We start from the raw sequence: 14624 nt of genomic DNA, 5'->3' as shown, positions 1-14624 counted from the left end.
CACAAAGAAAAACAGGGTAAACTTCCAAATAATCAGAAGTGAAGCAGTCCATACATTTAGTGTAACACTCTGCTTCCCGAGTCCTCAAGGCCATCAACATGGGGCTAAGACACAGCATATTCTGAATAAGATCACCCGCACTCCATTCAAGGTCAAGAGACTAAAACAATACCTACTAGAATTTCTAAATCCTTAACCAGAAACTCACCTTTCCCTTCTCCAATTTAAACTTTTAAATCCTAAAGAGGCTCTCTGTCTTAAATATACTCAGGGACTTACTTCATCAGGCTCTTTATCCTCAGGTATGTCCATCACCACACTCTTAGAACAGACAGCTACATTCTAATCATAGAAAGAAACCCAACATCATTTTTTCTAATTCTACCAATCCATCCAACTGCTGAAATTCTTCCACTTTCAGTTGAGTTGCTCAGTCATGTCGGACTCTTTGCGACCCCCTGGGCTGCAGCATGCCAGGCCTCCCTGTCCATCACCAATTCCCAGAGTTTACTCAAACTCATGTCCATTGAGTCAGTGATGCCATCCAACCGTCTCATCCTCTGTCATCCCCTTCTCCTCCTGCCCTCAATCTTTCCCAGCATCAGGGTCTTTTCAAATGAGTCAGCTCCTCGCATGAGGTGGCCGAAGTATTGGAGTTTCAGCTTCAACATAGTCCTTCCAATTAACACTCAGGACTGATCTCCTTTAGGATGGACTGGTTGGATCTCCTTGCAGTCCAAGGGACTCTCAAGAGTCTTCTCCAACACCACAGTTCAAAAGCATCAGTTCTTTGGCACTCAGCTTTCTTTATAGTCCAACTCTCACAGCCATACATGACCACTGGAAAAACCATAGCCTTGACTAGACGGACCTTTGTTGGCAAAGTAATGTCTCTGCTTTTCAATATGCTGTCTAGGTTGATCATAACTTTCCTTCCAAGGAGTAAGTGTCTTTTAATTTCATGGCTGCAGTCACCATCTGCAGTGATTTTGGAGCCCCCAAAAATAAAGTCTGCCACTGTTTCTGCTGTTTCCTCATCTATTTGCCATGAAGCGATAGGACCAGATGCCATGATCTTAGTTTTCTGAATGTTTAGCTTTAAGCCAACTTTTTCACTCTCCTCTTTCACTCTCATCAAGAGGCTCTTTCGTTCTTCTTCACTTTTTGCCATAAGGGTGGTGTCATCTGCATATGTGAGGTTATTGATATTCATACCGGCAATCTTGATTCCAGCTTGTGCTTCACCCAGCCCAGGATTTCTCATGATGTACTCTACATATAAGTTAAATAAGCAGGGTGACAATATACAGTCTTGACGTACTCCTTTTCCTATTTGGAACCAGTCTGTTGTTCCATGTCCAATTCTAACTGTTGCTTCCTGACCTGCATACAGATTTCTCAAAAGGCAGGTCAGATGGTCTGGTATTCCCATCTCTTTTAGAATTTTCCACAGCTTACTGTGATCAAAGCTTACACAGTCAAAGGCTTTGGCATAGTCAATAAAGCACAAATAGATATTTTTCTGGAACTCTCTTGCTTTTTCGATGATCCAGCGGATGTTGACAATTTGATCTCTGGTTCCTCTGCCTTTTGTAAAACCAGCTTGAACATCTGAAAGTTCGTGGTTCATGTATAGCTGAAGCCTGGCTTGGAGAATTTTGAGCACTACTTTATTAGCATGTGAGATGAGTGCAATTGTGCTGTAGTTTGAGCATTCTTTAGGATTGCCTTTCTTTGGGACTGGAATGAAAACTGACCCTTTCCAGTCCTATGGTCACTGCTAAATTTTCCAAATTTCCTGGCATTTTGAGTGCAGGACTTACACAGCATCATCTTTTAGGATTTGAAATAGCTCAACTGGAATTTCATCATCTCCACTAGCTTTGTTCGTAGTGATCCTTCCTAAGGCCCACTTTACTTCATATTCAGGATGTCTGGCTCTAGGTGAGTGATCATATCATCGTGATTATCTGGGTCATGAAGATCTCTTTTGTACAGTTCTTCTGTGTATTCTTGCCACCTCTTCTTCTCTTAAGTCCATACCATTTCTGTCCCTTATTGAGCCCATCTTTTCATCTTCCACTCTACTCTCTGCAACTCATGGTTCCATGATCAACAAGATCATCTTCCCTTCATCTTCTAGAAGTCTGGTTCTCCCCATGGACCCTCCTCCTGCAGCTCTTTAAGTGGAAGCTGTCTATTGACCCGTAACCTGAATGTCACTAAGGTACAAGTGAGGTAGATATCAGCCTCAGTCCTCATTGCTGTTTTCAGACCATTCTGTCCCTAAAATAACCTGCTTTGAATACACTGTCACCAGATTACATCACTAAATATTCCCTATTTTCCTGACATATCAAATGTTCTCGATCATTTTTGTTAATTTCTCAAAAATTCCAGCCCCTGAGTCTCTCTTTACAGTACTATACCTTCCTACCAGTAGTCATGCATGGATATGAGAGTTGGACCATAAAGAAGACTGAGCAACAAAAAATTGATGCTTTCAAACTATGGTAGTGGAGAAGACTCTTGAGAGTCCCTTGGACAGCAAGGAGATCAAACTAATCAATTCTAAAGGAAATCAATCCTGAGTATTCACTGGAAGGACTGATGCTGAAGCTGAAACTCCAGTACTTTGGCCACTTGATGCAAAGAGCAGACTCAGTGGAAAAGACCTTGATGCTGGGAAAGATTGAGGGCAGGAGGAGAAGGGGACAACAGAGGATGAGATGGTTGGATGGCATCACAGACTCACTGGACACGAGTTTGAGCAAACTTCAGGAAAGGTGATGGACAGGGAAGTCTGGCATGCTGCAGTCCATGGGGTCACAAAGAGTCAGACACAACAGAGTGACTGAACAACAACAGCAAACATGCTGAAAGGTTTGCTAGGACTGCCATAACAAAATACAAGGGACTGGGTAGCTTAGCAAGCAGGATTATTTTCTCACAGTTCCGGAGGCTGAAAGTCCAAGATCAAGGTGCTTACAAAATTTATTTCCTATGACACCTCTCTCTTCGACTTACAGATGGCCATCCACCTGCTGCCCCCTTCCACATGGTTTTTCTATATGCACAAACCTCTCTAAGGTCTCCGTATGTCCTAACATCCCTGATGACCTCATTTTAACTTAATTATCTCTTTAAAGACTCTACATCCAAATACCGTCACATTCTGAAGTTCAAGGAGTTATAGCTTCAAGACATGAATTTTGAGGGAACACAATTCAGCCCATAACACTTGTGGATGATCCATTTCATATTGTCTTCTCTTTTGTTTGCTTTCATGTCTTTTAATGATCCTGTCACTAAAGATAGATCCTTTCAATATTTATGTCATATTATGCCATTCACATATCTGATATTGGGATGTTTTGAGAGAACAGCATCGAAACATGTATATTATCTATGGTGAAACAGATCACCAGCCCACGTTGGATGCATGAGACAAGTGCTCGGGCCTGGTGCACTGGGAAGACCCAGAGGGATTGGGTGGAGAGGGAGGTGGGAGGGGGTATCGGGATGGGGAATACATGTAACTCCATGGCTGATTCATGTCAGTGTATGACAAAACCCACTACAATGTTATAAAGTAATTAGCCTCCAACTAATAAAAATAAATGAAAAAAAAAAGAATGCATAGAGGCTTTGCTATAACTGAAACTCTTTCATAATTTCAATATATTGCTTCCCAACCTCTGGTGATTCCTCTTGCCAGCCTACTCCTAAAAATATTTCAGTCCCAGTAACTCCTTAGTCCCAGTAAAAAGATTCCTCTCATCTCCCCCTGCCCTTTGATATCTCGATTCCCCTCTTTTAACTGCTTACATTACATGGTTTCTCTTCCCCTCCTCTCCCTTCATTGAACTAATTTGGAAATGCCATAAACTTGGTTAAATCCAACTCTCACCATTCTGTTCCCGCATACCTTACAGCTGAACAAAACTAGTCTCACTCTAAATCCCTCAAGAGGGCCCTTGCAGTTATGATCCACACATATTCACTTCCCCACACTCCAAGATGACCATGACACCTATTCTCTCTTCCCACCCTCCAATAACTTCTCACTCTTAAAGCCCTTGCTACTAACCTCACTGAGATAATTAAAAGATTCAGAAAGTCCTGGCACCATGACGTCTGTGTACCTATGTCCATCTAGACTCAGGTAGAGTCTGTCTGCCTTCCTGTTGGCATTGATAAACCATCCATCTTCATAATCTTGTACATTAGATCCCACCCCTCTCACTTTAGCAAGTCACTATTTAACATTTTCTGTCACTTTCTCCTTTATCATCAGATTCTTGTTTCCTTCTGTCCCATGTCGATCAGCATAGCTTGGGTGTGCATTTAATTTCTCTCAAATTAAAACAACAACTTTTTAAACTTTCTTTCAGCCTCACTTTCTCTACCAGATACCATCTCATTTTGTTCTTCCCTCCTAACAAAATTTCTCAAGATTTCTCTAAACTGTCATTCATTGCACTCCAGCCCCATGGCTCTTGCTCTTTCTCAGGCATGCTCTTAACTTATGAGTCTCAACCTAGCAAGTTTTTCTCCCAGAGAAAAGTCACTCACTTCCTTCCTATCTTTACTCAGATGTTATCTTCTCAATGAGGTCCATGGCAGTCACCTTATTTTAAGCTGCAGCATATGCCTGCCACTTGGTATTCCAGTTCCCCTTCACTGACTTTCTCTACCTTAACTTTAATAGCACTCATCACTTTTGGCATACGACATAATTTATGTATTACATTGTTTTGGGTATTTCTGCTTTGGTTCAGTTTTTAAATCTATCTCCTTCTACAATGGAAGGATCTACAATGGAATCTACAATCTACAATGGAAAGGATATTTGTCTTGATCAGTGATACATCCCAAGTACTTAAAACAGTTCCTAGTACATGAGAGACATTCAATAAATATGCGTTCAATAAATGGATGAACAAATCCAACAAAAATTTACATATTAAAAAGATAAAATTATCAAATGCTGGAAGAAAATTGTGTGTTGAGTAAGGGGATGGTGGGTAGGGGACTTGTATAGAAAAGGCCTCTCTATTGCATCTCAAAACCCTAAATCCACAAAAAGATAAGTAATTTGAATATATTAAATTTTTTAAAGAAAAATTTTGCCCAACAAAGCACCTTAAGCCAAAACAAATATCAAATCACAAAAAACAATTTGACCTTCATATCACAAGGTCTCCTAGAAATTAATAAGATAATCTTATTATTTTATAAAACCAATAGAAAAATAGGTAAATGCTAGGAACATAGAATTGATCAGTTCAGTTCAGTCCCTCAGTTGTATTCAACTCTTTGTGACCCCATGCACTGTAGCACACCAGGCTTCCCTATCCATCACCAACTCCTGGGGCTTGCTCAAACTTATGTCCATTGAGTCCATGATGTCATCCAACCATCTCATCCTCTATTGTCCCCTTCTCCTCCTGCCTTCAATCCTTCCCAGCATCAGGGTCTTTTCAAATGAGTCAGATTTTCACATCAGGTGTCCAAAGTATTGGAGTTTCAGCTTCAGCATCAGTCCTTCCAATGAATATTCAGGACTGATGTCCTTTAGGATAGACTGATTGGATCTCCTTGAAGTCCAAGGGACTCTCAAGAGTCTTCTCCAACACCACAGTTCAAAAGCATCAGTTCTTCGGTGCTCAGCTTTCTTTATGGTCCAACTCTTACATCCACACATGACTACTGGAAAAACCATAGCCTTGACTAGATGGACCTTTGTTGGCAAAGTAATGTCTCTGTTTTTTAATATGCTGTCTAGGTTGGTCATAACTTTTCTTCCAAGGAGCAAGCATCTTTTAATTTCATGACTTCAGTCACCATATGCAATGATTTTGGAGCCCAAGAAAACAAAGTCTGTCACTGTTTCCATTGTTTCCCCATTTATTTGGCATGAAGTGATAGGACTGGACGCCATGATCTTTGTTCTTTGAATGTTGATTTTGAAGCCAGCTTTTTCATTCTCCTCTTTCATTTTCATCAAGAGGTTCTTCAGTTCCTCTTCACTTTCTGCCATAAGAGTGGCATCATCTGCATATCTGAGGTTATTGTTATTTCTCCCCGAAATCTTGATTCATGTGTACAATTTATACAGGACTGGAAATAATAGTGGTTTTTATCCATACAAAAATATGCCCAACTGCTCTCATAATACAAATTAAAACTACCATGAGGTAATATATTTATGAATCAGGTTGATAAAATCCAAAAGCATTTTATAGATGTGCTCATACATTGCTGCTGAAAGTAAAAATTGGTACAAGTTCTATGTAAGGCAATTTATCAAAATCTGACAAAATCACAAATGAATAGACCTTCTGAATTAATGATACCTCTTCTGGAATGTATTCTATATGAATCTATTTGCATATTATGAGATCTGTAAAAGATAGTTCATTGTAATACACCATGCATTATTAAAATGCTGGAAAGTGTTCATCAGTAAGACTTTGGTTAAATAAATGATATCTCCACCAACTGAAATACTATTCAACTGTATAAAAGAATGTAAAATGTTGTATTTTGATGTGACAGAAACTCTAAGAAACAATGTTAAGTGAATACTGCATCAAGCAGAACAACAGTATCTTATGTTTAAAAAACAGACAATAAGAATATACATAAATATTGGTATTTGCTTACATGTATAAAATCAAACACTAGAATCACATCCAGTAAGTCCCCTACATATGAATCTTCAAGTTGAGAACTTTCAAAGATGTGAACATGCATATGCTTCCAGCAAGAAACCCTCCCTCCTCCAGTCAGTAACTCATTTTACCTGTTTACTCAATGCTAGCCCCTGTATGCCAGTTGTTGTAGCGTACTACTATACTTTTCAAAGTACTGTATTGTATGATTAAAAATGTTTTCTTTATTTTTTATGTTTATTTTTTATGTACTATTTAGGTGAAAAGTGGTGTAAACCTATCACAGTGCACTATCAAATAGCCAGTTGTGTTAGTTGGGTGCCTAGGCTAACTTTGTTGGACTTATGAACAAACTGAATTTACAAATGCACTCTCAGAATGGAACTTGTTCATTTGTTGGGGACTTCCTCAGAAATTAACAAAAGTTTCACCTGTAGAATAAAGAGGTGAAAGTGTTAGTTGCTCAGTCATGTCTGACTCTTTGCAACCCCAAGGACTATAATCCATCAAGCTCCTTTGTCCAAGGGACTTTCTAGGCAAGAAAACTAGAGTGGGTTGCCATTCCCTTCTCTAGGGGTTATTTGCAACCCAGGATTGAACTCAGGTGTCCAGAGTTGCAGGCAGATTCTTTACCATCTGAGCCACCAAAGAAACTTTTCACTGTGCATCTTTCTGCACTTTGTATATTATTTTTAAACTATGATAATGTATTATCTCTCCTAACAAACACATGTTAAAAATAGTTGCAGAAAAATAGCTCATAAGAAAATCATATCAATGCTACATCATTGAAATTCCAGCTAACTTACTTTTATAAACACCTTGACGAAACACTTTATATATACCAAATATGAAAGCAGACAAAAAGAACATTTCTCCATTTTGACTACAGGATGAGTGTGGCGAGGGAAGAACAGAAACCGGTAAAGAATTCATTACTGTTATTTATTAGATACTGCAGGCCTGAAAACATGTCAGGAATCCAAATAAAACAAGGCAAGAAGCAGTATTAGCATCAAAAACAACCACTGACAGTGAGCAATACCACTTGCAGAATGAATAAACAGGTGTATAGCCACTTAAAGTTTAATTTCCACATAACAGGAACAAACAGATAAATAAAAGAGAGGCCTTCCCACTGAGACCAAGAAAAATTGGACCACAGAACAACAGCACAGCACTGTTGTTAAAATAACAATCAAGATAGTGGGTGATGAAAACAGAAGGAAAACACAGAGACTGAAGGCAATCCGCCTGATATTTTGCATCTATTAATTCCTCTATACGTACAGTTCGAGGCCCTCAGATGAAGGAAGACTCTGATGCCAATACTCCCACCTTTGGGGACAAAAGTATCTTGTTCAAAAGTGGTGAGTACAAGTACAGACAAAGATATTTCTCCCACTAATGGCTCTAACAATAGTCTGCACCAAAAACTGGGAGATCAAAGGGGTGTGACCAAATGAACTAAAAATGTCATTGAAGACATATGTAAGAATGAATGGAATTGGGAGTATTCCACCTAAAAAAAAAAGAAGGGTAAGAAAAAAGGTGAGTAGAATCAGTATCAATAAGAACACATTATTTAATTACCAAGCATTTCAGACCTTGGGAATCAGAGAATTAAAAAAAAAAACAAACACTCCCTCCAGAGAGCTTTGGAGATGGGACACGCACATTAAAACCAAGTTTATAAACTTGTTGCTTAAGAGTCAATCCAGCACAGAAATATATTTTATTATAGAATGCTATGTCAATACTAAATATGCTAGGCACTTTCATATAAAAATCTGGATTTTCAGTTTCTTTTCAAAACTGGGCCACAGAGGACCGCCAAACGTTGAGAGGAGGAAGTGTTTAAGGAACCCTGGGCTGTATTTTACACTGAGAACAGAGGAAACGCCATGTGAGAGAAACCACCAGCGGCCTGGAGCCTATAAAGCTTACAAGATGAAGCACAGGGCTGAAGGGTATATTAGACAGCTTGGGCACCATCACAAAATACCATGGGCTGAGTGGCTCAAATAACAGAAATTTTCCCACCATTCTGAAGGCTGGAAGTCCAAGAACAGGGCGCCAGCATGTTCAGGTCTAGTAAGAGCTGTTTTCCTGCTTTGCAGAGAGCCTTTCTTGCTGTGAACACACATTGGGGACAGCCGGCTATCCTCTCCTCTCTCATTCTGTGCTTATAAAGCCATTAATCCTGTCGTGAGAGCCCCGAGACCCTCAAGACCAATTCTAAGCCTATTTGCCTCCCAAAGGCCCCACCTTCACCTGCAACCACATGGATAGCAGGGGTAAGGCTTCAACATATGAATTTGTGTATGTGTGTGCATGTTCAGTGGTGTCCGACTCTTTGTGACCCCGTGGACCATAGCCTTCTAGGCTCCTCTGTCCATGGGATTTTCCAGGCAAGAACACTGGCGTGAATTGCCATTTCCCACTCCAGAGGATCTTCCCAACCCAGGGTTCGAAACCAAGTCTCTTGAGTCTCCTGCATTTGCAGGCAGATTCTTTACCACTGAGTCACCTGGGAAGCCCATGAATTTATGGGGGTAACACAAACATGTGGTCCATAAAAGGAGCAGAAGTAAACCATTTGCTGAGTAAGAAATTTGAAAGTTAATGGAAATGTAGTTAGAAGAGATATGACATTTCAATTATCTCTTTCACTCTTTTGTATTTCAAATTCAGTGTAGTTAAAAATCTTTCTCCACACAGCATTTCCCTTGTGGTTTGCTGGTAAAGAATCTGCCTGCCAATGCAGGAGGCACAGGTTCGATCCCTGGTCCAGGAAGATCCCACAGGCCTCAGAGCAACTAAGGCCATGCACGGCTATTGAGTCCATGCTCTAGAGACTGGGAGTCAAAACTACTGAGCCCATGGACTGCAGCTACTGGAGCTCCCATGCCTAAAGCCCTGCTTCTCAACAAGAGAAGCCACCACAAGGAGAAGCCCATGCACCACCAAGAAGACCCTGCTCATTGCAACTAGAGAAAGCCTACCCACAGCACCGAAGATCCACACAACCCAAAATAAGTGAATAAATTTTTTTAAAAATCTGTCTCCACTCAAAACTTCACTTTCTAATTTACAACTATTATACCACCAAAAATCTCATCTTAAATTTCCAGAAAAGGAAATATATATTCCATTCCATACCAATTATGGACATAAAAGTCAATTTCACAAAGTACATAAGAAAATTGGTTCTGCTAATTTACATTTACCTTTCATTAAAAAATAAATATTTTTAGTGAGCAGAGACTTAGATTCTGGCCAATAATTTGATATATTAAATTAGTTAATTAATTAATTTAGTGATGTTAAATAGTCAAATGAGGTCACACGTTCTACTTTAAAATTAATTACCTGTGCACATTCTTCAACAATATGGAAGCGTTTCATTTATTTTTCAAAACAGCTGTTAAATAATTAAGTTTTAAAAACATGCTGCTAAAAATCTTCTTTTGCCCATGAAAGTCACCATATTTACACCTCTATTATCCTCCCTTTCAGCTTCTTTTGAAAGCAGGTGGCTTTTGTTTCATAATTAGCAAATACTAAAATAGATCATCAAAATGCAACTTTGTCAAGCTCCTAAAAGCTCCTGTATCAGAATATGGTCCAATCTGTACTGGTAATAGAGCTGATACAAGGCTGCTCTGCCCAGAGATGGGGTCTCTCATAGCTTTGCAAATCTAATGTTCCTTTCACAGGTCCTTACTGTCCTCAAATCTAAAGCTGGGTTTGGAACCAGGGTTAGCTCTGATAAATGCAGGACAATCTTATCTTTGTTACATTAGGCCCAAAGAAGAATCATAACCTATGTGAAAGTGAAAGAAAGTGAAGTTGCTCAGTCGTGTCCGACTCTTTGCGACCCAGTGGACTGTAGCCTACCAGTCTCTATGGGATTCTCCAGGCAGGAATACTGGAGTGGGTTGCCATTTCCTTCTTCAGGGTATCTTCCCGACCCAGGGATCGAACCCAGGTCTCCCGCATTGCAGGCAGACGCTTTAACCTCTGAGCTACCAGGGAAGCCCAACCTATGTGAACTACTCTACAGATCTGAGAGTCACTTACTTGCCACAGCTCCACCACTAGCTCTTTGGCCACTTGATCTCTTTGAACTTCACTTGCCTAATCTTCAAATGATAAATCTTCACTTCCCAATAATAACGCCAGTCTCCTAGAATTATTATAAATTAAATTCTTAGTACAATGTCCAACAAAAAAGAAAGCACTTAAGGCAGGTCAAAAAGAGACAGATCACATGAATTTACTCTCTCTCCCTCCTAAAGCCTACCATAATGGAGTTTTGTTTTAAGGCACAAAGCCGCAAGGACAAAGAGAACAGAGAAAAGCAAGAAAAGTTTAGAAGTCAGAAAAGTAAATGATAACTGACTAATGGGAACTTGACAGCAGACCCAGGAAGGCAAATGGCAAAGCAGGCAATGAAGGAAGTGAAAAAGAAACCCATTTAAGATATATAACTGTGCCCCATACCCACACCCCACTCCTGTCTGAGGCATAGGTGAAAATAAAGCCAAAACAAGAGGTCTGGTAAAAAAGTCTTTTAAAGAACTGTTATCCCATCCACCATTATAAGACCAGATCACCCGGGTGATGGTTTCACCCCAGGGCACATTCACATCCTGAATGCTTAAGACTTCAGGCTGCTTACCCTTGTACTTCACAAAGGTGGAAAGTCAGGCTTAAAAATAACTTGTTAGAGAGGCAATTAGACGAGCCTTCTCAGAAGAATATGATGTCTACCTTGAAAGATAGGGATCAAAACAAACAAATAAATGGAAAAGTCACCTCAGAAGAAATAAAACTCACCAAAGCAGGGAGAAGAAATTTTCAAAATATTACTAAGACTATCAGAAATAAAATAAAAAATACTGCATCCATGAAAAAGAGAACAGAATGCTATTTTAAAAATGAGCATCAGGAAATAAAACAGAGCTTTCCAGTCTCCTCTGTAACACAGTAGGTAAAGACCGAGTACTCCCCTTGGTAAGGATTTCCAGAATCAGTAATCACACTTGAGTGTTTTGGGCTCCCACATCCAGATTTCACATCCTTTTTTAAAATGTATCCCCCCCCAACTCCCTATTCTGATTTAGATTCCCCTTATCTGTGCACTCAACACCCTGTGCATACATCTTTCATATCTCATACAGAATATACCCTAATTTCTGTTTGTTGTCTATCTTCCATATTCCAGTGCAAAGTTTCTCCAGGGAAGGGACTGGGTGTTCCCAACACATAGCATAGTGTCTGGCATATTAGTAGGTGTTCAATAAATTTTTGAGCAGATAAGTAATTGGATAGGGGAACTGTCATCACACCAGTTTGGTATGTCCCCAAGACTGATCATTCCAAAAGCCCACTATCAGCTCTGCTGGACCCCCACTGTAAACCCAGATATGTCACTTAACTAGGGAAAGAACCAGAAAAATGTTTGAGAAGAGGAAGAAGGGATGAGTGGGATCTTCCCTTCAGTAAAGAAGGTCAATTGAACAAATAATATATAATTTTATACAAAAAAAAAAAAAAAAACCTCTATGGAGCACCTATGGAATTATGCTTCTGATTGCAAAGGCAAATGCTCTATTACTATAGTTAAACTCCAAATATCCATTTCTGTATTCTAAAATATGAACAGTGGTCATATTTGAAGTTATTTTCTTCTTTTTGCTCCTGTCCTTTCCAAAGTTTTTACAGTGAACAGGTATTAGTTCAGTTCAGTTCAGTAGCTCAGTCCTGTCCAACTCTGCGATCCCATGGACTGCAGCATGCCAGGCTTCCCAGTCCATCACTAACTCCTGGAGCTTGCTCAAACTCACATCCATCAAGTTGGTGATGCCATCCAACCATCTCATCCTCTGTCGTCCCCTTCTCTTACTGCCTTCAATCTTTCCCAGCATCAGAGTCTTTTCCAAAAGAGACCCAGGCATGCAAGCTATACAGATGATTCCAGTATTCAGGCAGGTCTGACAATAGCCATTTACAGAACACAGGAAGGCTCATTAGAGCCTTAAGGCAAGAACTAGGACTCCACCCAATAATTGCTTTCAGTGACTTTACTCATAACTTGTAAGTGGAAAAGTAATCATTAGTTCAGTAAGAGGGGTAGAAGACACATAAAGATACATAAAGAATAAGACTTCTCCTGGTGCCTGAGCAACATTAATCCGAATCCAAAGTATCTATTAAGTGAAGACAATAAGTAAGATTGGGTTTATCAGGCTTATTTCAAGTTTATCTTGCTTTTCTGTATTTCTAACTGCTAAGGAGTAATTTCTTAGAGGATTAACTCCATTAAAAACCCACCCTCTTATCCTTTTTGCTAGCAATTCTCTTCAAAGTATATAAAGCCTATTTCAGTTTTTAAGAAGCTAGTTAATCAAAGGGATATTCAAGTTCATTTCCTTGGTGTCCTTGGCTAAGAGTTGACACTCAAATAAGGGCTTATAGCACACGCATTTGAGCTATTAGCCACGTCTGCTAACCATTTATCTTCCTTCTTTTTTCTCAAGTCAAAAGCTAAAATTCTGTTAGCCTGTCACTTTATTTTTATTCACTAAAATATTACATTCAAATCACATCACTATTATATTAACGTAATAGATGAGCTCTGTAATTGAATGTGAATACTATCACTTTGCACCCTTCTAGAGTTATTAATTTCAGTGTATTCACTGTATTTTCGAATAGGGCTGCACAGTAAATAATACAACAGAAAGAGGCTTTAACCTATTCCCAAAGCCTACACAAGGATATAAAGCCAGTGGTGTATTAACTTAAAAAATAGATCAATCTTATCTTGCAAAGAGAAGATAAAAGGTAGTTCTGTCATTAAAGACAACCATGCTTGAGGCTGTAAACTATACTTGAGAATATAAAGAGAAGCCTGCAAGCATCTGTTAAATTTGGCTTTCCGTCCTTGAAGAAAATCTTCAACCTGATAGACATTTTAAAAACAGAAAAGCAGATTTAATCATCCAGGCATTTCCTCGTGTTAACTAGGCTGAGAAAGCATAAACCCAATAACAATAATTATAATATCATTTTACAGCACTTTACAAAGAGCTTTAACACACATGAAAGTGAAAATTAACTGAATTCTTAAGTATGGCCATTACACTATCCAGATATCCTAAGGCATATAAGTAGAGAACATAACAGTATTCATCAGAAGAGTAACACCACAGTGCCTCAAACCAGCAAGAAAATTCAGAGTGAGAATTAAATATCTGCAGAGTCATGTGATGAAGACATTTGAATAATACAAGAATTAGCCTCAAGTTTTCGAGAAAGAAACTCAGCATTATTTGCAAACCGTAGACAAACCTGGTTTAAAGGACTAGCAGGTCGATTTTCAACTCTTTGTACTCATGTTGGTCTGCACCCTCTGGACTTTGCACTGCAATCTGAAGCTGGCTCCAGGCGATTTAAGAAAGAAACAGACCAGTCCAGACCGGTGGCATGCACGCGCATGCTCAGCGTGCCGGGCACTTGTCCATCCCGTGGACTGCAGGCGGCAGGTTAAAAGGCAAGGGGACTTACCTAAGAGGCTTGTCTTTGGCGGCGGTAAGATGGTAAGATCTCCCCACCCGTCTGGCAGAATCTTAAGTTTGTATAGCGGCTTTAATGGGGTTCAGTCAGGTACAAAGTCCAACAATACCTGACGGTCTCAACAACGTCTTACTCTCTCAAGGCTCCATCCATGAAATGGCTCGGGCTGTGGGAACGGAGGGGCTTCCCTGGTGGCTCGGGGGCAAAGAATCCACCTGCCAATGCAGGAGATCCAGGAGACGCTGGTCTGATCCCTGCGTCTGGAAGAGGGCATGGCGATCCACTCCAGTGTTCTTGCCTGGAGAAGCCCATGGACAGAGGAGTCTGGCGGGCTACAGTCCATATGGTCGCAAAGAGTCGGAC

At 39.9% G+C, this 14624-nt stretch overlaps 1 long non-coding RNA gene across 1 annotated transcript in view; it reads right to left on the bottom strand.

Moving 5' to 3' along the window:
* LOC139035173 (uncharacterized) overlaps nt 1-14532 on the bottom strand; it is a 126073-nt gene extending 111541 nt beyond the window's left edge. The window contains exon 1 of the long non-coding RNA XR_011487757.1: nt 14037-14532. This is a non-coding gene — a long non-coding RNA (uncharacterized lncRNA). The remainder of the gene's footprint in view (nt 1-14036) is intronic.
* Nucleotides 14533-14624: the final 92 nt, after the last annotated feature.

Source organism: Odocoileus virginianus, chromosome 5 (genome assembly GCF_023699985.2).
Source record: "Odocoileus virginianus isolate 20LAN1187 ecotype Illinois chromosome 5, Ovbor_1.2, whole genome shotgun sequence".
NCBI lineage: Eukaryota > Metazoa > Chordata > Mammalia > Artiodactyla > Cervidae > Odocoileus > Odocoileus virginianus.
Note: the sequence above shows the minus strand (reverse complement) of the source record. Positions and strands in the feature narration are given on the sequence as shown.